Source organism: Narcine bancroftii, chromosome 13, assembly GCF_036971445.1.
Source record: "Narcine bancroftii isolate sNarBan1 chromosome 13, sNarBan1.hap1, whole genome shotgun sequence".
Lineage (NCBI taxonomy): Eukaryota > Metazoa > Chordata > Chondrichthyes > Torpediniformes > Narcinidae > Narcine > Narcine bancroftii.
Genome location: NC_091481.1, coordinates 29,172,344 through 29,197,010, shown reverse-complemented (window position 1 = coordinate 29,197,010; position 24,667 = coordinate 29,172,344). Strand labels below are relative to the sequence as shown.

The following is a 24,667-nucleotide window of genomic DNA, read 5'->3' as shown; positions in this document are numbered from 1 at the left end:
AGAAAGTACAGGAGTTCGGGGGGGGGGGGGGGAACATCTCCAGATTTAAGGAATAATTCTCATGCTGTTGTCCGGACATCTCGTTTGTAAAATTATGCTGCTTGTACTATTTTAACTGAATAATTTCCCTGTAATCATCGTCATGGCTATCCCTCATAGTTGAGGAGGATGCCTTTCGTTCCATTGATCCATAGAGTGTGTGCGTATTTGTTTAACATGTACTTGATGTTGCACTCCAAGAAGCGCACAATATCTCACAAATCATCCATCCAATTCCAATGGCACAAAAACCACGATGATTGGAGCTGATGGATTTATTGCAGTCTTCGTCCACCTCACAGCCTTCAGAGTAACTTTTTCTGCCTGTTCCACCAAGTTTTTTGACTTGGTTTTTCGTCAGGGACCTCACCCTCATTCTTACCGTCAAGTTACCTACCAGGAGCATCTCTCCAGAAGGCATCACTCTCTGGATCAAGACCACACATGTTTCTCCACCAGGACAATCCCTGTGATGCAACACTCCATACTTAAGACCTATTGTCCTCGGGTTAGGTTGGCTTGCTTGGATAGCATAGAAACCAGAGTTTATCACTATCTTGGTACATGCGACAAAGCAATTCAATTTGATCTGCTTACCCAGTACTACTATTCACCAAGGTAACCTCTCCAGGAGGTAACTACAACTTTGTCAGCAGGGAGCTGAAGATGAATGAAAGAATACAAGGACAATTAAATATCTACTTACAATAATGTTTCTCCATAGTGCACAGTTGCTAAATTGATTCATAAATTATTGTTCCTTCAACTCAAATATTGAAAGAGTTAGTCATGCTTCATTTGCAGTTTCCAAGATGATGGACTTTAGCCACAGTTCCAATAGAGATTATCTTTAAAAACCTATCACTGTAACTATACCATTCCATCACTGTGGAGTGAGGCTCCACACTGCAATGATGGTAATTGTGGTTGACAGGTTAACAGATGATGGACCCAGGGAAGTTAATATTGGAAATAAATTTATAAAGCCAAGCATTAATAACGAGGTTAGAAGCACAAGAGCTGCAGATAGGGGGGATATTGAGCAAACAATGAGAGCAGGAGTGCTTCAGGCAAAATCCATGGAGATTGATGGTAGAAATATCAGTCTCAATAAAGGGTCCTGACCTGGAATATTGACCAACCATTTCTCTCCAGGGATGCCTGCCTATCCCGTCGAGTCCCTCCAGCTTTTCATTGTTTGATCTTAAATAGGCACAGCACAATTGGGTGGCACAGTCAGCAGAGCGGTTAGCACATTGTTACGGAGCCAGTGACCCGGGTTCGAATCCGGCAACGTCCGTAAGGAGCTTCTACATTCTTCCCGTGTTTGCGCGGATTTCCTCTGGGTGCTCCGATTTCCGCCCACCCTTCAAAATGTATGGGGGTTGTAGGTTGATTGGTGTATTTGGGCGGCACAGGCTGGAAGGTCCCGTTACTGTGTGGTGTGACCAACTGTGTGGAATTACTCCAATCTTAATACAGCACTTCATCTGACCCTTACACTGGCCCTGAAGCCTCAGTGGCTGGTTTAGTGAAGAACAAGCTCATAAGATGCAAAACAAACCTTACAAACTTTCACATTTCTTAAATAGACGACTTTACTAGCTCTGTAAAAGCTTTGCTGCATATTCAGGCAGATTGTGGCATCTCTCGCACCAGGAGTGTGTTCAGGCCTCAAATACTCCACCCAGGATGGGACTTCATTCATAACTCAATGGTATGCAGCTGGGAGGGAGTAGCATTGGGAGTCCTCAACTAGCTCCACACATGGCAGAAAAAAAATCAGATTTATTGTCAGTGTACATACATGACATCACATACAACCCTGAGATTCTTTTTCCTGTGGGAATAGCAGAATCACCACTCAATTGGTAGTGCAAAATTGTACACAGTGTAAACAAAAATAGTGTAAACAGATATCAAATGTAAACAAACTGACTGTGCAATACAGAGAAAATCAATAAAATGCACAAGACTCCTTAAATGAGTCTGAGTTTGTCATTGAGGAGTCTGATGGTGGAGGGGTAGCAGCTGTTCCTGAACCTGGTGGTGTGAGTCTTGTGGCACCGATACCTCTTCCCTGATGGCAGCAGTGAGAACAGAGTGTGTGCTGGGTGGTGTGGGTCTTTGATGATTGCTGCTGCCCTCTGACAGCAGCATTCCCTGTAAGTGTTCTCAATAATGGGGAGGGTTTTGCCTGTGATGTCCTGGGCTGTAGCCATTACCTTTTGGAGGGCTTTACATTCAGACATATTTGATGCAGCCAGCCAGCACACTTTCCCCCACACCTCTAGACATTTACTAGGGATTCTGATGTCACACCAAACCTCTGCAAACTCCTGAGGAAGTAGAGGCACTGATGTGTTTTTTTCATGATGCCGTTGGTGTGTTGGGTCCAGGAAAGATCCTCTGAGATAGTGTCTCCCCAAGTAAATAAAAATAGTGCAAGAAGAAAAAGACAAAGTAAGGCAGTGTCTGTGGTTCATTGTTCATTCAGAAATCTGATGGCAGAGGGGGAAGAAGCTTCATCAGGTCCAATAATGATAAAGAAGCTTTCTGCACCCTCTCTTAGCAGACTAATTATTACTCCACATTGAGCGCCATCTGAAAGAAGCAGAGAGAGTTGCAAGGATATATGATGCATTCTGGGCAGAATAACAATGTCAATCACCAGGTGCGACTTGGTTGAAAAAACACTGAACAAATTGTCTGCATTTTAAGGGACACAACTAGCCCTGGCAAGAGGTGAGATCTCTAAGATGGCAGCATCTCTTCATGAGGGCATTCTCCGTCATAATGTGTGGCCTGACTGCTATTGTGCTAAAGGGACAGATCTTGCAGCATATCGATGGCACCATGGTACAAATGGCAATCTTGAAGTACTCTCACTCTTGCAATACGACCAAGCCAGAGAACCACAATTGCTTTCTGCGCAAGCATGCAGAAACAACAGAGCGGGGGAAACGGAGCATCAAAACATGGAAGCTTCAAATCAAGTATACGTGAACACTGACCAATAGTCATTGCTGAACTATCCCATCTAAGAGATCAATTAAAGCTTTCTTGTCTGATCAGATCAAGACATTAATAGTAACAGGGAAGTGAATAATTAAAGGAAGAAACATTCCCATCCTCTGACAGCAATGCCAACTGTGAGGTTGAATGAAATCAATGTACGAATGAATGTCTTTCTCGCTACCCAGTTCATAAAACACATTTAATTAAGAAGCCATAAAGAGAAAAATAAATAAATATTTGCAGTGGCCAATAATGCAAAGAACATGTTCTAACAGTAGTACAGACAGATCTTTTGTGTTCTTTAATGGATTTCTAGATAGTCATATGGGCTGAAGGTTGGTAAGGCTCAAACTGAAATGCAGTAGACTGTGGGCCAAAGGGCCTGTGCTTTGCTGTACTGTTCTGTCTTCTTCAGGTAAAGCTGGTGATTCAAGAACCAGATAGGTGTTGGAATAAAAGGTGTTGAACCTTGAGGAGCTGGACCGTGGGCTTCTGCCTGAATTTAGCTATGAGAGCATGGCCAGTACAATGGGATCTCTTATGTGGCTGCCTGCTTGAGGCAGTGCCTCATGTAGTTGACTTTGATGGATGGGAGATCATGTGATCTTAAAGGCAAGAATGAAGCATTAAAAGCCATTTTGATTTAGCATTCCACTCTTCACAGCTCCAAAACTTCAATCCCAACCTAACTATATAATTTTAAGGGCAATTAGTCAGGTGTAAGCTTGGGTGATCAGTTCAAAGTGGTTTATTTCCTATTTTCCAACACCTGTTCACCTTTTAAGAACCATAAGGCAGGACTGTGATGGTTATGTTCCTCTGGCCTGGATGAGGTGAGGTCATAACTCAACAAACCATAAAACATTACATCACAGAAACAAGCCTATTTGGCCCTTCTAGTCCATGCTGAATGATTTTGTTTTGCCTTGTCCCACTGACCTGCACCCAGTCCATAGCCCTCCATGCTTATCCCCTCCATGTTCCTGTCCAAATTCCTCTTAATTGTTAAATTAAGCCCACATTCACCACTTCAGCTGGAAGCTCATTCTACATTCCCCACCACTGTGTAAAGAAGTTTCCACTAAACTTTTCTCCTTTCATTCTTAACCCATATCCTCTGGTTTGTATCTCATTTACCTTCAGTGGAAAAAGCCCATCTACATTATTTCCCTCAAACTTTATCTCTCTACCTCACAACTCTATCTAGTCTCCCCCAATCCTTCTACACTCCAGGAAACGTTTAACTTTTTAACTTTTAATTCATTTCCTGAAGTCTAGGCAACATCCAAGCAAATCTTCTCTGCACTTTATCTTATATCTTTCCTGTAGTTACTGTAGGTAACCGAAACTGCACAATACTCTAAATTTGGTCTCACCAATGTCTTATACAACTAACATAACATTCCAGCTCCTGTACTCAATATTTTGATTTATGAAAACCAATATGCCAAAAGCTTTCTTTACAACCCTATCCACCTGTGATGCCACTTTCAGGGAATTATGCATCTGTATTCCCAGATCCCTCTGTTCTACCACACTCCTTGGTGCCTGACCATTAACTGTACATGTCCTTTCTTGGTTTGTCTTTCCAAAATGCAACATCTCCCACTTGATTGCATTAAATTAATCTGCCATTTTTCAGCCAATTCTCCTAGCTGGTCCAGATCTCCCTGCAAGCTTTGAAAACCTTCTTCGCTGTCTGCAGCATGTCCAATCTTAGTGTCATCTGCAAACTTGCTGATCCAATTTACCACATTATTGATATAGATGACAAACAACCATGGCTCCAGCACTAAGGTACACCAGTCTGAGAAGCAATCATCCACCACTATTCTCTGGCTTGGCCCATCCGGCCATTATCGAATCCAGTTCACTACTTCACCATGAATACCAAGCACCTAAACCTTCCTGACTAACCTCCCATGTGGGACCTTGTCAAAGGCTTTATTAGAGTCCATGTAGCAACATCCACAGCTTTTCGTTTGTTAACTTTCCTAGTAATTTCCTCTAGAAACTCGACAAGATTGATTAAACACAACCTTCCATGCACAAAGCCATGTTGACTTTCCCTAGTCAGTTTTTGGCTATCCAAATAATTGTATATTCAAGCTCTGAGAACACCTTCCAATAATTTACCTACTGTTGATGTCAGGCTCACCAGCCTACAATTTCCAGGGCTACTTTTGGAGCCTTTTTTTGAACAATGGAACACGAGCTACATTTAAAATATTTCTGCCAGAGGCCCTACAATTTCTACACTAGCCCTCCTCAAGATTCAAGGGAATATCTTGTCAAGTCCTGGTGATTTATCCACCTTTATTTGCTTTAACACAGCAAGCACTTCCTCCTCTTTAATCTGTATAGGTTCCATGTCCTCACTGCTTGTTTTCCTTACTTCCCACCACTTTGTGCCATATCGATGGAAAAATCATGCAAGACTTCTGCCATCTCATTCAAAGCCGACCACTCTGATCTTCAAGGGGACCAATTTTGGTCCTTACTAACCTTTTGCTCTCAAGGATTTTCCTTTACATCATCTGCCAAAGCAACATCATGTCTTCTTTTAGCCTTCCTGGTTTTTCTCTTGGATTTTTTCAAATACCTCATTTACTCCACGTTGCTTATACCTGTTATACACCCCTCTCTTCTTCCGAACGAGATCCCCAATATCCCTCGAAAACTAAGGTTCCCAATGCCTTCTAACCTTGCCTTTGATCCTGACAGGAACATACAAACTCTGTACTTTCAAAATTTCGCCTTTGAAGGTCCTCACTTACATCACACATCCTTGCCTGAAAACAACTTATCCTAATCCACACATTCTAGATCCTTTCTCTTTTCGTCAATATTGGCCTTTCTCCAATTTAGAATCTCAACCCAAGGCCCAGACTCCTTAATACCTAGCAGCTATCCCTCTCACGTTAATAAACATTCATCAGAACACCATGGTTATAGGATTCCACTTCTAAAAACTGTGTAATTCACCAAAACCTCTTAATCCATGATCTCTCTCCTTTATCAAGACAAAAGAATCAAACACGTGGAACAACTGCCATTTGTATGTTTGCCTCCAAATCAAACATCTTCATGAGTAGAAAGTATATTGCTTGCTTCTTCATACCAGCTGGACCAAATCTGGTCCAACAATAGGGAGAATCATCGCAGAGGGAAATTGGTCTTGATAGCAATGTCCATACAAAATCATAGAATGCTACAGCACAGAAAACAGGCCATTCAGCCCTTATAGTATGTGCTGACCATTATTCCACTAGTCTTATTCACCAGCTCCCATTCCATAACCCTCCAGACCTCTCCCATCCATGTATCTATCCAATTTATTCTTTCAACTTACGATTGAGCCTGCATTCACTACATCAGATGGGAGCCCACACTGTACACACTCCCACCACTCTGAGTGAAGAACCCTAATGTTCTCCCTAAACCTTTCCCCTTTCAGCTCAAAACTGATGTCTCATATTTATCTCCCCCAATCTAAATGGAAAAAGCCTACATGCATCCACTCTGTCTATACCTCTCAATCTCCCCTCATTCTTCTTCGCTCCAAGGAATAAAGTCCTAAGGATAAATCAAAATGTAGTTCAGGTAAATGGAATATCGTACATGTCTGAATTTGAACTTTAAAAAACAAGGGTCATCTTAAATGCCAAGTACAAGATCTGAACTTTATTATCCTGTGTTTAGTATGTCGCCATGGCAATGGTGAACAGCATAAAACACTTACATAATACCTATCGGCCTACCACTAAATATTTTTCTACTGAAACTTACATTGGGGAAGATGGATTAATGGCAATGTTATATTAAAACAATAAAAATGTATTAGAAACCAGTCTAACATGCCTTAAAATGGGCTCCCATCTGATGTAGTGAATGCAGGTTCAATCTTAAGTTGGAAGAATAAATTGGATAGATACATGGATGGATTTTAACATTTAATTTAATGTTTTAATGGGGATCTAAGGTTTTTTTTTAATACACAGAAAGTTCCTGGCATCTAGATTAAAAACATATCTGCTGGAGGAAATCAGCAGATCGAGTACCATCAGTGGAAGAAAAAGATTAAATACAGAGAGATCCTGGAAATACAGCAGAAGAAATGTACAGGGAGCTGAGCAATCAATACACAGTGTAAAATTAATATCTATGAAAATGTCAGAGATAGGTTGGAATAAGAATTGATAGAATCATTATTCCTGAAACATTCTTTTGAGTTCGGAAGAGACTATCTCGGGAAAAGGGGGAAATTTTGGTCAGGGCCTCCTTGAACATCATCCCATTGTTTCCTGGGAATCTCTGACCCCTGGCTGCACACAGAGGGGAGGGGAAAGGATAGTCTGGATGGGATTGAGAACCCAACATCATGCAACAGGAGCACACAGAATCCCTGTACAAGTGGCAGGAGTGCACTGACCCACAACCATCCACAAACCCACCTTTTGCCCATCAGTGGAAGAGTCCACACATTGCTCCTTCAGCAACTCAAAAACCCACAGAAGCAGGGTTGAAGTCAGTCAAGTTTGATCCCAAAGGACTGGCTCAGAAGCAGAAGAACTTTTGTACAATGAAGGGTCCATGCTGTAAAATATATTTGCAAGCATTTTCACAAAGTATACAGTATCTTTGGAAATGCCTCTTAAATGGAGAAATTGTACCTGATCCAACCACCTCCCCTGGCAGTACATTTCAGATATCTACCAGTCTCCATATCCTCAGGTCCTCTTTAAAACTCCTCCCCCTCACCTTAAACCTGTGTTCACATGTTTTGGCCACAGTAATCCCAGCAGGAAGATAATGAGAAGGATTGAGTCCAAAAGATCTGTGAAGAATTGTTTGTGGTTCAGAGGGAATGTTTCCTCCAAATTTATCAAGATCCCAGTTACCTTGTTCAATAACCCGAATGTTTGGGGTTATTGTCTGCCCATTAGCCTCCCAATTGCATACATCCTCCCTGCCACCCTCCCAATCACTTGAGGAGTACTGTTCCTGACCACGACAGGAAGACCAATGACTAACCAACTATCACTGCCCCTGGTAAACTAGACTCCTTCACACCTAATGCTGGCTGCATTCTCACTTGTGGTCCTACGGCACCACAGTTTGTGATCAGAAAACCTAAAGAACATAATTTCAATGCTCTCAGGGACTCCTGGGCATTCAGAAAAAGCCTTTTCTCGAGCTGCCTAATGTTACCATAGCTCCCACTACAGGAGAGTTAGTGTCGGGTCTGCAATCCAAGCGGGGGCATTGCTAGATAGCGAAGAGCTTCTTCACATTAAATCATCCTGCTTCTCTGCAGATATAGAATTGCCAACTAATTATAGCAATCAATTTCCATCAATTAGTATGCAGCTACATCTTGGAAAATGTGTTTCAAGGCAGCAGGGAGTGGCATCACTAGAGTTGTTGTCGCCCAGTGTGGTAACCCACCCCCTCCCCATGATTTTTCTCCTTCTTTTCCTCTAATTACTACTTCATTCTCAAAACACTTACTGATGTAGGTTCACAAATACTAATGACCACAATATTGTAGCTAAAACACCAGAAAATTTGACAAAAACAGCGACTGTAAAAACACCAGTAGCAACGAAAGCAACACCAGGTGCAGACGAAACCACTTGATTCAAGGCATCATTTTAATTAGGTAATAATGACAACTCTGACCGGAGTTCAAAGTTCAAAAAGTAAATTACCAGACATGCAAGCTGGGCTTACAAACAATGTTTCTGTGATGTTTAGCAATAGAAATTAGCCCAGAGTGTTATATTTAAAATAATATTTTCATTATTAATTACCAATAATATTAACTACCCTTCCCCCAACTATGTGTTTGTGGAAGACCCAAGCCACTACAGCTCAGGTATAATTCTTGAAAGGTAGTTCAAAAAGTTCAATTTCAGAAAATCCATTGCTTAAAATTGATGTAAAGAAGTTCACAAGGTAGGTGGAAGAGACAGACTGTTTTGAAACTCACAAAATCCTGGTCGAGGTGGCTCCAGAGAAAGGCCCTTTTCATATGGAGTAGCGATCAAAACTTCTTTTTTATTTGCGTAGGGGACACAAAGCGAGGGATTCTCACATAGCTTCCAATTTACTCTTTTGTGATCAGCCAAATTGCAGTGTTTCTCCTCCCCAATGGTCACAAAGTGGTACACTCATTCCCCTACTACTTGGGGAAATCAGACAAATTGTCTATCACCACACAAGGCCCTTCAGGACAAGGCCCTTCATGACAGTATCCCTTCAAAGTATACTTCACCAAGGGATGTCTCTTTAAAAATGGCCCCTACTCATTCCCCTATAACACAATCTAACAAATTGTCTATTATTATAGGAGTCCACTTCAGCACAGCATCCCTTCAAAAGATGCTGTTTCTTTAAAGTGGTGCCTGAGCAAACTCAGTACTCTTTCACCTGCTGGTCATATGGTCTCTCCACCTGCACTTCCTCTCTCTTCAGATGTATTCCATTTAGTCCACCTGTCCTCAGCCTCCCAGCTCACAGTCAAACTCCCAAGATTGCAGCTTGATTTGTTCTCTTAAAGAGACAGTCCCACTCAATTGAAAATCAACTGGGAGCACATAATAGTTGTTAGAACTCACTACAGGATATTTTTATTTTAAAAAAAATAATACATTTTTGCAGAAGCACTGCACAATAACTTTGTAGACTGTCATTTTGGTGTCACCCCCTCTGATGGTGTCATCTGCACCCCCCCCCCCCCAAGTGACGTCAGTGCCAGCAGGTCCACAACAACCACCACCCACCATTTATTTTAATCATCCAGTAAGTCCTTTTTTAAAAAAAAATTCTCCCCACATTCTAAAGTTTAAAATTCAGCTTTGTTGTCAGAGTACATATATGACATCACATACATGAGTGAACGATGTATGAAAAGTGCTGTAATTCTACATGGTCAATCCAAAATGCATACAAATAACCTTGAATAAAATCTGGAAAGTGCACTTTAATTACATGTGAATTGAGTGCTTTATAAAAGAAATCTGGAGAAATGTGGGATCCACAGATGAATATCACAATGGCAAGGCACAAATTTAATACAATTCATACATCAGTAACTTAAAGATAAAAGCAAAGACCTGCAACTTTGGAAGACTCTGTGAGGAACTAATCAGAGACAGGCTGCTCTGTGGCATTTATAATGACAGCACGAGGAAGGTGCTTCTGTGCTACAGTGACAACGCTAGAGAAGGCCATCTCGATCTGAAAAGACTCAGGAGGATAGCAAGGAGTTAGCCTCTCCACAGCAGCCTATCACGAGGCGAGATCTGCAAAGAAACAATGGCTGGAGACCAGATCAAACCACATCATCGTCCACTTTCAGAGATCAGTGAAGTACTCCAAAGATCCATGGAGCAAATTTTCGCTGGGTACCCCTGTGCCGTCATAGTTAATGATAGGCTGGTAGGCAGCAAGACTTGAGAGGAACATGACGCAAACTTAAAGAAGGTGCTCAACTGAGCACGTAAGATAAATCTGATGGTTAACCCCTAAAAGTGCAGGTTCTGCTTAAACCAAGTCAGATACGTAGGTCACGTGCTCAAATATAAAATTGGTGAGGCTTCTTTGGTTCACATGTTGTGGGCTTGCCCTAGTTTGAAAAAAAAAATTGGTAAGATATCTTTCAAACATGATCAGTGATTCTTAAGTGTAAATTCGATTCTTGCCCTTTCATTTCTCTATTCGGATCATTTCAAGATGATGATGTTTTACTGAGTCCAACTCAAAACCGAATTTTATCTTTTATTTAGTTGAAAGCCAGATGTGCAATTTTGATTAAATGGAAAGACAATACTCCACCTACACATATACAATATTATGTCTTGTTTAAGTTTAGAAAAAATTAGATATGCCATTAAAGAGTCAAACAATAACTTTCAAAAGACGTGAGACCCATTTATGGACTATTATCGTAACCTAAAGAATTCGGGTTGTTCTGAAGTTTTGGTGCTGTCCAACTCCAGGTTGTTGTCACTTGATTCTGATGTGTCAGCCTTTACCCTTGCTTAGTGGGAGGGGTTTTGAATTAAAAGGATTTTTTTCCTCTTTTTAGTTGTACATAACAATATATAACTGTACTGTTCAATTTTGCATAATATAAACATCAATAAAAAGATTTTAAAAAGAGGGGTTCGAAAGTCTGGAGTTACAGAACAATAGGCTTTCATTTACAATAGACTTGAAGGTCATCCTTTGCTGTGGCCTAGGGTTTATGGGGAGGGGTTATGGTGTTGGAGCCTTTATACAGGGTCACGAGGGAGGAGCCATGGGTACAGTCACAGAATAGGGCGGAGCCAGATAAATGAGTGTACAGCAGTTCACCACAGGGGGGCAGTTGTTATTGCACCAGTTTATTGTTGACTGACTGGATCCATTGATTTTTCCCTTGCCTGATCCATGATTGAGGACTTTGCCCACACCACAGCCTTCTTTGGTGGACCATTTCCAGGTTCATGACAGGATGGAGGCAACAATAATTTGGAGTTTGTACATTCACCCTGTGTCCATGTCGGTTTCCTCTCACATAGGGTAGCACGCTTTGGCATAGCGGTTAGCGCAACTCCTTTACAGCTCCAGCAATCAGAACTGGACCAGGGTTCGAATCCTACACTGTCTGTAAGGAGTTTGTATGTTCACCCCGTGTTTGCATGGGTTTTCTCCAGGGGTTCCAGTTTCCTCCCACCATTCAAAACGTACCAGGGGTGTAGGTTAATGGGGTGTAAATTGGCTGTATGGCTAAATTTAAAATTTAAATTAAAATTTTTTTAAACATTAAAAACTCCATAGATCTTTGGGGTTAGTAGGTTAATTGGTCCCATGAATGTATGCAGTGGGCCACAATATATAAGCAGAAAACACAAAACAGGAAATGCCAGGTCTATTTTAGTTGTTCAATGGCAGCTCCATTCACATTTCCCTTTTAAATTAGCATAGTGATGTATTTAATGTGTATTACACAGGAGCTAATGACAAAAAGATCTGAGACTATAAATGGTTGGGAATCAATCACAAATATTTCTCTTATTACTATGATCTGTTCTCACAGAAATGAGCTGTAAGAGATTGTTGCACACTGAAAACTGCATACTATGTCCCATTTCTAGGTGTAAAATGAGCCAAATTCATTATAAATCAAAAAATTGCCAACAAAATCTATGACCCTTCAATGCCTCCAGTGATAGACTGGAGATGCACTTTCAGGCATATGGGCAGCACGGTAGGCGTAGCGGTGAGCTCAATGCCTTTACAGCGCCAGCACTTGCGACTGGGCTCAAATCCCACGCTATCTGTAAGGAGTTCGTATGTTCTCCTCGTGTCTGCATGGGTTTTCACGGAAGGCTTCAGTTTCCTCTTACCATTCAAAACATACCAGTTATCACTGTAGTCATTTGTGAGTTACACAAACATTAAATTTAATTGTTTAACAATTCGGTACAAACATTAAATTTAATAAATTGACAGTTCAGAAGTTGTCATCAGCCAAAATAACTGCCGCCCAGCCTCTGTTTCATCTCTCTTCTCGATTATGTTATAAGCACTGATGTCCAGCTCATCAGTGTTCCGGCTCCTCTCTTGCAAGAGCCTGAACCTCCAAATGACGGTTTGGGAACTCCGCCACACCGGGGGTGTAAATTGGACGGCACAGACTCATAGGCCAAAATGGTCTTTTACTGTGCTGTATATCTAAAATTCTTTTTAAACATTATAAAAGTTAAATAAAAAGCAATCAACAAACTCTAAAGCCCCTTCATAAAGCAATCACCACAGAAATGCAGAATAGACTCTCCCTCTAAATGGCATTGCCAGTATTGTCAGTAGATTTCTGTCAGCAAGTGGGCAGCTCGGTTAGTATACTGGTTAACACAACACCATTGCAGCGACAGTAACCCTGGTTCGAATCCGTCGCTGTCTGCAAGGAGTTTGTATTTTCTCCCTGTGTCTTCATCTGGGTACTCCAGTTTGCTTCCACTTTCCAAGGTTAGTTGGTTAATTTGTCACATGGTTGTAAGTTGGGTGGCATGGGCTCAGTAGGGCCTGTTACTTTTCTGTATTTCTGAATTTAAAAAAACAAAAATTAAATTCAATTAATTAACTTGAGCCTCCAAGCTACCATCGGATAGTGTAGTGATCATTACAACTAGTTAAAATAGCATTTGGATTTCTTCAAAACCCTGGGGTGCTTGTTGATTTGAAGACATTCATCCAACTTATGCCAGTCTTTGGTAAATGATCTTCCTTCCTTATATGATCGGAGTTTCTGACTGGATGGCGTGAGAAGAGGTTTCCCTTGTAAATGCTCATATCCCCGTACTTCCTTAGTGAGAATAGAATTAAAGTTGGGGTTCTTGGATGACATGCAGAGGCACATTTTACAGAGGTTAGCTCCAAAGTAATCGGCAGTTTAATTTTAATTGTAATTTAGACATACAGCACTGTAACAGGCCATTTCAATCCACAGGATCCAGTACGTTTTTAAATGGTGGGAGGAAACTAGAGCTCTTGGAGAAAACCCACGTAGGCGCGGGGAGAACGTACCCTTACAGGCAGTGAAGTTTCAAAGCCCTGACTGAAAACCTCGGGGCTTCCTCAGTCTCAGCCTTCTTTTCTTTCCCCTTGGTACGTGCAGTCTGAAGCAGCCACAAGCCACTCATCGGTGGAGAACAGCTGCCTCCTAGCAGTGACCTCAGCCACATGATGTAAAACATCTATCGCTGTGAAAGACACTTCCTCATCATAGGGCACGAGAGGGCAGGGAAATTTCCATAAGCAAAGCAGATGACAAATCTTATTCATGGCAGATAGCTCATTTGCTAGATTTCCCAGCTGAAACTTTATGGCAACAGTTAGAGTGATGATGTACAACTTGAACTCTCTGTGGCCCACTGTTTCCCATCCTCAGCATCATTACTGCTGTGAGGTGAAAGAAGTTGTATATACATGTTCTGAAGGCCTGTACAGAGAATCGGACCAGAGAAACCAGCTCACAGTCATTGCTCTGCGTTTATCTGTTACTTTAAAACAACTTTGGAACAGTTTCAAGGATCCAGAAGCTTGATTTATATTGTGTACGACCATTTGAAAGAACACTCATGAAAGAAAAACAATGAATTTGAGTCACCAAATATTTAGAAGGAAAAAAATGATCATGATTTATATTTTCAACATTAGCTCTTCAAAAATTATTAAACTTTCTAAAATGTACATTTGAAGACATTTCCCCAGTACTAATCTTATGATGGATTTTACTCACACGTGAGTGGGAATTCTGGAGAACTGGTGAAGAAAAAAATAGTCCCTCTAATTGTTAGCCAGTCATCAAAGGGCATTATGTTTCTCTTGACATATCACAGACATACTCACATTTGATTGACATTTCAACAGGGCACTGCTGTTAATGGATACCCAGATCAGAATCCAGGCAACGGAAAGAAACCAGAGCAACCAGTTTACTTCACACATGCTGCAATTTACATTGCACAATGTGTAGTTGAGTTCCTGTCCCAGTGTCCACTTCTGTAACTCAATTTTCCTTTTATCATGTTCAGTATTCAGTGCCCTGGGACAAGGACACTTTTATTCCCCTTTATTTGTCCCTATGCCCCACACAAATTAAAGTGCACATTCCAGATTTTATTCAAGGTATACATTTTGGTTTGACCATATAGAAATTACAGCACTTTTTATACAAGGTCCCCTCATTATAGGGCACCATAATATTTGGGACATCTGGCTTCACAGGTGTTTGTGAGTAATTGCTTCACTGGTGCAGGTATAAGTGAGCTAGTCTTGCCTCTAAGATTTTGATCACCTTTGCCATTTTTCAACATTTAGGACCAGAGTTGTGTCAAGAAAGTCAAGGAAGCCATAATGAGGCTGTAAAACAAGAATAAAATACTAAGATGCATCACCCAAACCTTATGATTACAAAATCAACTGTTTGGAACTTCATTGAGATAGAGAGCATACTGGTGAGCTCAGTAATTGCAAAGGGACTGGTATTCCAAGGAAGACCTCTATTGCTGATCACAGAATTCTCATCATAATGAAGAAACATCCCCAAATGTACATCCAACAGATCAGAAACACTCTTCAGGAGGCAAGTCTGAAGATGTCAATGACTACCGCTGCAGGACACTTCATGGAAAACAAATACAGAGGCTACACTACAAAATTCAAAACATGGGAAAGCTGGTATGCTTTGGATCTTGGGCGGTTCCTTTACACCTCCACACTTTGCTCTTGCCATCACTTTGATACAGGTTAATCTTGGTTTCATCTGTCCACAAGACCTTTTTCCAGAATTCTGCAGCCTCTTTTAAATACTTCTTGGCAAACTGTAGTCAGGCCATCCTTTCTGTGGCTAACTAGTGGCTTGTATCTTGCAGTATAGACTCTACTTTTCAAAATGTCTTCTTATACCTGCACCAATTAAGCAATTAAACATACCTTTTTTTAAAAACTTTATTTAATATTTTCAAAACAAAAACTTTTACAAAATCCATAATATAAAAATGAGAACTACAACTATCCCACCCCCTCACCCCACCCTCTACAAACCCCACAAGGGAAGCATTGAAAAAATAAGAAAAATACATACAGCAGTTTAAGATATTACTAAATTCATACATTTCAAATAAGGCAACCACATCTTAACAAAAAAAATCATAATTATCATGCAAATTATATGTTATTTTCTCCATGTAAATACAGGACCCCAACTCATTATCCCAACGATTTACATTTATCTCAACTTCGTCTTTCCAAGAAATCGCGACACAATTACACGCTACCGCCAATGCTAAACATAAAAATGCTGTCTGAAACTTATCTAACCCCAAATCCATAAATGGAGCAGTATCACCCAACAAAAATTTTTTGGAATCTCACAAGAATTGAATTTTAAACAAATTTTGAAGAAATTCCCTAATTTTATACCAAAATGATTGAACTTTATCACAAAGTCAAACAGAATGTAAAAATGTTCCTACACATGATCGACATCTAAAACATGACTCTGAATTACGAAATCCATATTTTCTCAGTTTCTCAGGGGTTAAATATAACTGATGCAAAAAATTATAATTAATCATACTATATCTTACATTAAACAATTCATTCACACCATCAAAACACAATCTCCGAATCGGCCTGATTAATATCACAAATTAAATCACTTTCCCATTTAATCCTGGATTTATCTAAATTTATTTTATCCATAGTGTCTTGTAACAATGCATACATCTCTGAAATAAAACCCTTATTTAAAAAATGAGAGATCATAAACTCAAAGCAATTGTGTATTCGCAAACACCTGTGAAGCCAAACATCACGAACATTAAGGTACCCTGAAATGAGGGGACCTTGTATAAAAAGTGCTGTAATTTCTACATGGTCGAACCAAAATGTATACAAATAACTTTGAATAAAGTCTGGAATGTGCACCTTAATCACCTGAATTGTTTGATTACAAATTTAAAACTGTGGAACATTGAGGCAAATAAAGGAAAAAAGTATCTTTGTTCCAAACATTATGGAGGGCACTGTATATGAATAATTTCACATCAGGAAATATGAAATATTACTCTGGTCAGGTTGCCCATTTCAACCATTCATTTGTATAACTAAAGAATTAATTATATTGCTGAACTTCCTCACCTGCCCTCCTATGCTGAGAAGTCAGTTCAAGGCCTCATGTAATGCCTCACCAAGACCCACCTGTAAATTGGAGGAACAACACATAATTTTACATCTGGGCACACTCCAACCAGATGGTATTAACATCGTTTTCTCCAGTTTATGCTCTCTGTTCCCTCTCCCTTCCTTCTCCCTTTGTCTTTTTTTCTCCTCCAGCTTTTCACCTCCTTTCCCCTCCACTTACAGGGCCATCCCTCCTCCCCCCTGCCTTCTGGTGAGCCCTCCCGCCCTTATCACCTCCTGCCCGTGGGACTGTGCTCCACCTGCGCCCGAACCATTTTTTTTGTGTGCCTGTCTACATTTTTTTCCATACTTTAATGAAGCCCAGAAAATACCTTTACTTTGCTCTATAAAGTATCTGCTGAGTTCCTCTAGCATTGTGTTTTTGCTGAACTGAGTGTTTAGGTGATTTGCAGCCAATAAGACTTCCCCTGGGAGTATCAGATGAAGGAAGTCTGATACTATCAGCTTTCACTATTCACGGGCACTCCTTCTTAACCACCCTAGTCTTCTTCGTGACTTTAAAACTTTCTCAAAACATTTTTTTTAAATTGTGATTCCATGAAAGCGGTCGCCTCTGTGTTGGGTAAGGTGTAAATTTGCCTATCCTAGCAAAGTTGTAGAGATCAATACAACTAATTGAAGCACTGACAATTTTCTGTCCAACTGGTTTTACCACTGGTAGAATAATCTTCTGCAATGCCTAGATAGTGCTCAGAACTAAGCTTTTCACTATATCTCGGTACATGCGACAATTAACTAAACTCTCTCTCACTTCACTGCTGATGCCATTGGCTACTACAGCTGATTGCTGTTTGAGACTAGGCCTCTGTTTACATATGTTATCTGTGACAGTGAGATGGAATGAACAGTGTCTAGGAAAGAGACCAATAATCAGCAAATTTCAATCAAAAGAAATTTCAGTAAATACAGTAACAGATGCAACTTCAGTAAATGCTCTCACAGAAATACTGCATGTATATATACAATAAATATGTAGATGGAGTTGCATTTAGTCAACAAGCACGATATCCAGTAACCATATGAAGAGATGGTGAGTAATGACAGAATCTACAAAGAAAATTAACATATTTTATACAAAGATTATCCTTTGACTTGGCAAGTTGACATTAGAACAGCTAATGATCTGGGCTCAGTCTACTTGTCATTGTTCCTGCATCTTTCTGGATTCTGCTGGCAATGGGTAAGCAGGCAGGCAGTTCATGAACAGTGATCGGTAGAATGCCAGTAAAGGGCAGAGAGATTCGTGGTATTTGGCAGAGCTATTGTGAGCATTAACAAATACACTGCTGCAGTTTTCCTGTCAGATAGTTGGGCTGTTTGCCTGTAGGACAGTAAGAAGGTGATCCTTTGTATAGATGCCGGTGAAGGGACTCCCATTTTCACAAATGGTACAACAGACATCCAATACGGTGGTAGCTCCAAAGCATCGGACCGGAAGTCAATACCAAGTATCATCAAAACAGCTGAGAAGAATACTGGGGTTTCTCTCTCCTCTATCGATAACGCCTACTGGCAACATTGCTTAAATAGAGCTCAAAGAATTATTTAGGACCTTTCTCATCCACCACCATCTGCATCAAAACAAGGGCTCCCAAACTGGGAAATAGCTTCTTCCCACAGGCTGTGAAATTAATCAACAGCATCCTGTAACCAGGTAAATCATCCCAAAATATTTGTAAACATTTATTTTAAATTATATCTTTCTGTATATATGTGATTTTAGATATTATTTGCTGTGTATGTGTGTGCACCATGGTCTGGAGAAATGCTATTTAATTTGGTTATATATGATCAGTCAGATGATGATAAACTTGAAAAGGACAATAATTCTAAGTTATGTATTATGGTGATATGACCACCAGCCTACTGCAGGGGCGATCTCTGTACCTGCAGGAAGACCACCTAAGGGCTGACTCCATCTGTCAATCAGCTGACCTGAATAGACCCCCCCCAGAGGGCTGACTCCACCTGGCCGGCTGTCAATCAGCCGACCCAAATATAGACCTGAGCTGGGCCCTCCTGAGCCAGTCACACGGGGAGCCACCAAGGCATGAAGTGGTGTTCAGACTTTTACTGGAATAAAGACTGTTGTAGTCTTTTGAGTTTTGTGCTTGCTTACTGCTTCCTCAGCACCACATGTATGCATGGACGACCAAGGATCAGTAGGTTAGACAAAGAGTGTAAATTGCAATGAAAGAGAAATTACTTTATGTCACACCTTTAGCTTATGAAACACAAAGCAAAACATCTCTAGATAATTCATAATTGTAAATGGAAGTATGATTCTCTGCATCAGATGCAAACTCCAGGGCAAAAAACAGATTTGAGGACCACCTTAAAGAGGGAGGAAATCCTATTCCTGCACCCACACATCATACTGCAATTGATTGATGAGCAATGAGCATGTGGCCCTCCATTTAGTTATTTAATTCTCCTCATCTATCCATTTCTCTTATTTGCAAGTCATGAAATTAGTCTATGATATCAAGTTAGATCTTACTAAATTGAACTTTTTTTGGTACTTACAGCATGGTAGTAGCAGATTCTGGTTCACGAAACCTGAGCGCCCAATTACATCCAATTAAGCTACCAAGCCTGTAGGTTTTTAAGAGGGTGGGAGGAAACCGGAGCACTCAGAGGAAACCCACGCAGATCATGGGGTGAATGTTCAAACTCCTCACAGACAGCAGCAGATTTGAACCCAGGTTTCAGGCAATGTTATAGAGCCATTACTCTAACCCAGGGGTGTCAAACTCAAATTCACGGAGGGCCAAAATTAAAAACTTGGACTAAGTCGAGGGCCGAACTAAATATTTATTGAAAATTTTCAACAACATCTGCATGTTTTCTCTTCTTTCAACATATGTAATGTTAAACTTTTTCTTATTAAAATAAATGTTTAATAATAGTTTTGGATAAACTCTTTCCAGAAGCATTAACAAATGAGAAATAAAATATTCAATAAATAATATTTCTCTATAGAGGATTTGTCAAATGTTGCTAGTGTGCTGTCGAATAGTAAAATCTGAGGGCTATTGAGAATGTGGGAGAATGACATGATTCCTGAAACAATCCAATGGGTGACTGATTGTGGGCATGAACTCTAGCAGGGTTATTTGCCATGCCCTTTTTCCATTGGTACAGATATCCTTTGATTTACATACTTTTCAAGTTTTATACCTAATGAGCTTGTATCCAGGTGCAGGACCATTTTTAACCAGGAATATATTTATCACTGTGACATGAAACTATTGGAAGATCGTTTTATCCTGAGATTAAAGTTCATAATCCTTACTCAGGCCTGCGTGCGGGAGGGCGGGGTTTGCGGGCGATCGGGTTGGACAACGACAGTGCGGGGGCATCGGCTCTCGCTGCAGGGTGGCATCTCGGCGGATCAGCGGCCCCGTCACCGTGAGTCACGGGTCGGCCTGCGGCAGGGAAGGGGAGTGGGCAATGGTCCTGGCGAGGTCAGGCCCCCCCTGAGTTTCTGCTGGACCCCCCTTGACCTGCTGAGTTTCTCCTGGACCCCCCTTGACCTGCTGAGTTTCTGCCGGACCCCCCTTGACCTGCTGAGTTTCTCCCGGACCCTCCTTGACCTGCTGAGTTTCTCCTGGACCTCCCTTGACCTGCTGAGTTTCTCTCGGACCCCCTCCCCTTGACCTTCTGAGTTTCTCCCGGACCCCTCCCCCTTGACCTGCTGAGTTTCTCTCGGACCCCCCTTTGACCTGCTGAGTTTCTCCCGGATCCCCCTTTGACCTGCTGAGTTTCTCCCTTCTGGTGTTTTTACGAGAACCACAGTCTTTCGCTCATACATTGATGAGGGGGATCAAGGGCCAAATATTGTCAGGTACCTCTCTGATGGATAAAGGATACGGTTTAACCCACTGAGTTTCTCCAGAGTTGGGTTTTCACGAGGTAGAGTCAAAGGGCCGAAGGGCCTGTTTCTGATCTGTAATGTTCTACGGACCCTGCTCTTCTTTCCATGCCGGTGTCCCAGGACCTTTCCAGGGCAGTCTCCGTGCTCAGGACCGCACTGGGATCCCGGTCAGCGGTGGAGGAGCAGGTGAGCGCGGCTAATCCCGATCCAGCCCATGCCACTCCTGAGATTGGCGGGAGGTTCCACCCTACCTGCCCGACCAGCCTCGCTCTCCACGTGTACTCCGGGCACCCGCCGCTGGTCCGGTGGGAAGGCGCAGGGCGGCCGGCGCCCCCATTGCCCGGCGGGGAGCCCCAATCTTCCCTCCGGCGTCCCGACTCCATCTGCAGCTCCAAGAAATGCTGTGCCACTGGGGTTCCGGGCGCTGGGAAGCGGCCTTAGCTTCCCCTGACACCGGCCAGGCCACGCTGCGGTGGGGGGGGGGACACGACAGCGTGTTTATAAAACCACCCACCACTACTTTTCAAGGACCAGGATTTTTTTCTCTCTCTCTCTCTCTCTCTCTCCCTGGGACACAGCGGTTATTGTGCATGCGCTATACTGGCGCGGCGGCCAGCGGGCCACCTCTAATACATTTTTGATATGATCTTGCGGGCCAAATATAATTATATCGTTGGCCAAATTTGGGCCGCGGGCCAGAGTTTGACATGTGTGCTCTAACCCATTCCATGTAGATGATTCAATATAGATCAGAAATTTATTTCCTATAGGACAATTTTTAAGGTGAATTAAATGATTAAATTTCAAAGTGATGATTTAATTATTCTCTCATTCAATCCAAATGTTTCATATTAAAGCCATTATTTCAGCAGCAAAAATTCTGAATTGGTCAAACTAAATGTATTTGTTCTTTGATAACAGTTCAATTCTAAGCCAGGACTGCAGAAGAGGTGAAGTCTGCATTCTCAACCAATTTCTCACAAAAGCTGGTCGTCCAATTCTCATCAAGAAAAATTGCAAGTTAATGTCTGAATTTTATCCAAGTGCGTGCAGTTGTTGAAGGTCACCTTGCTTCATTGGCTAACAGCGTGAGAAAGTTGCATTGGTCACATTGGGCTGAGGGAAGGAGCTGTCCCTAGCCACAGCTGTGTATGTTTATATTTCCCAATGGATTATCAGTTCAACCTCAAATTGTTCCTCTAATCTGGTCCCATAACTCGAACCAGAACACTGACATTTCCTTTGAAAGCCACAGCTTGAAGCACAATTTTAAACAAAATATATAGCTGAGAAAGGGGAATAAAGAAGTGTTTCTGAGAATAGCTGAGGGAACTTGACCCTAATTCTGTGGCCTCTAAATCATGGATGACACTGCTCCCACAATATCTAAACATCTGAAATCAATAAAAATTTGATTACAATATGATGCACTGGGAATAAATAATAACAATTAAAGGGCCCTTGATCTAAATAGTGTGTTAAACACAGCAAAGCATCAGAATACATCTCTAAAGGAACGTGATACATGCTTACGATGACGTAGAAGCTGGCCACTCAATCCGTTGAGTTCGTGCCAGCTCCCATTGGATCAATCTCATCTGGCCCACTTCATTTAATCTTATTCTGCTGTTACCCTAAACCATTTTTTCCCTTACATTCCCTTCTCGATATTTCTGCCACTTACCACTATGGAACAATTTCCAGCTATTGCTCCAAGATGAATTTCTCAGATACAGAGGCTGTCTACAGTTTTGCTTCTGCTGTTTGTTCTCACTCAGTTCCAGGTAATCTATGCATCACTGACACTCTGGGTTCACTGTACTTTGTTGGATGAAGACAAGCCACAAGATTTCTTTCCACATGAACAGGTAGTCCACACAGTACTAGTCTGTGTTGCATCTGCACTTCTGGTGTTTTGGAACTAGAGAGGCATTCAGGGTGCTCCAATAAGAGAGATCAATATTCCAACTTCTCCAACATCTACTCAGTGTCACATTTCCACTTGTAGGCCTATGCTATCCATAAATTTCCTGCTACATTTTGTTATGACAACTCTTCCTGAGTCTCAAGTATAGTTCACTGGATTTGACATGTCAAATGTGTTACTTCATTGTCAGTGTGAAAAGCATGCACCTTGGCTAATTTTGCTGGAAAACATGACAAAGTCCTAGAACACTACAACACAGAACAGGCCCTTCAGCCAATCTAATCTGTACCAAAGTATTATACTGCCTAGTCCTATTTACCTGCACCCAGACCATAGCCTTCCATAACCCTCCCATCAATGTAGCTATCCAAATGTTTCTTAAATCCCAAAATTGGACCCACATTCACCACTTCAGATGGCAGCTCGATCCACACTCTCAACGCTCTCTGCATAAAGAAGTACCCCCCCCCCCCTCACATTCCCTTTAAACATTCCACTTTTTACCCTTAACCTACGTCCTCCAGTTCTTGTCTCACCTAATCTCTGTGGAAAAAGCATGCTTGCATTTTTTTTTTAATTGTTTTATTTTCAATTTAGACAGACAGCATGATAAAATTTTCAAAAACAATTCCAGTGTAGTTTATCATTTCATCATCTTGGCCTGTAACACCATATTGGAAAGCACTAGTACTTAAGGGCAGCAAATACAATGAGGATTGGCAGAGAAAAAGTCTTGTTCTTCCCAATAAATTGTCATAGATTTTCTCAAGCAAAAGAAAAGGTATTTGGTGCATATTTCTATAATGGGAATCATCAAATCTTGAAAAACAGATGTTATCTTAAAACCCTTCTGAGCTCCCAAATGGCATTCCTCTGTTGAAAGGTGCTATTGTACTCTTCAGGAGGCTGCAGAAGGTAACAAACCGAGCCAGGTTCATCACACTCTCGGTCCTCCCATCCATTGAAGACATCTACGAGAGGCACTACCTCAAGAAAGCAGCCAATGCCATCAAGGATTTCCACCACTCTGGTCACAACCTCTTCTCACTGCTACCTTCAGGTTCAAGAACAGTTTCATTCCAACATCTATCAGACTCTTAAACTTCCCCTTGTTAATCAGGGTTCAACACCACAAAAGGATTGTCTGCACTATGGTGCCTGATCATGAGTGGCTAACCACAAAATATCCTTATCGACATGCCACGTGGTATAAATCAATTTCTAAAAAAAAAATGATGGCATGGTGATCACACGTGATAATATTGGAAAATAATCTGAAGGCATCATAACCTTTTTGATTTTCAATGAGCTAATTCAACACATTACCATCTACATTAAAAGAGTGAAGTTTAAAAATCATAAAAGTGGACTGACCACTTAATTATTAGGATCAACAGCTCCAACTTTTGCTCAACACTGTTCATCCTATGTTGTCCGTCCTGTCTGCTCAGGCTATTTTGGTATGACAGCGACACCGTGTGGTGCATTGAGATTGGAGAGGAACGCCTGATGGTTCAATAACATTTGCTTTCATCACCTCCTACATTGGTGTTTCCCTGGGCTCAAGACTGCAAACTAAAAGGCTCCAAATAAGGGCTTTTATACGATTGTAGCTCAGGCAGCATTACGTTTTTCTCCTTATGAGGGATAAATATGGATTGAATTGAGGATAAACATTCTTTTCATAGAGCAGAATAAAATGCACCAATATAATGAATCAATTGTATATGATGCAGTTGAATATATTGCAACACATGTTGATAAAAATGAACACCATCACAGCAGAAGGTCAGTGGATGATGAAGTGAAAGAGGCAGGAGCTAGGGAAATCCTTAAACAGCATCTCAGCAGTTTCCAAACAGATGGCGTCAATATCGACCTCCAATTTCAGTTAACCCCCATTTCCCCAGTTTGTCTAACCCCCCCGTTCCCTTTCCCACAGCTCCCCATCCCCACCGCTTTCTTTTTCTATCAGAGAGCTACCCTTCTTAGCCCTCGATCACTTTGCAGTTTCTTTTTCTTCTACTCTCCCACCTGTCTGATGAGTG

At 41.4% G+C, this 24,667-nt stretch overlaps 1 protein-coding gene across 1 annotated transcript in view; it reads right to left on the bottom strand.

The window, feature by feature from the left end:
- The window catches only part of LOC138748566 (ATP-binding cassette sub-family C member 9-like), a 189,907-nt gene that overhangs the window by 156,139 nt on the left and 9,101 nt on the right, over positions 1 to 24,667 (bottom strand). The window lies entirely within an intron of this gene.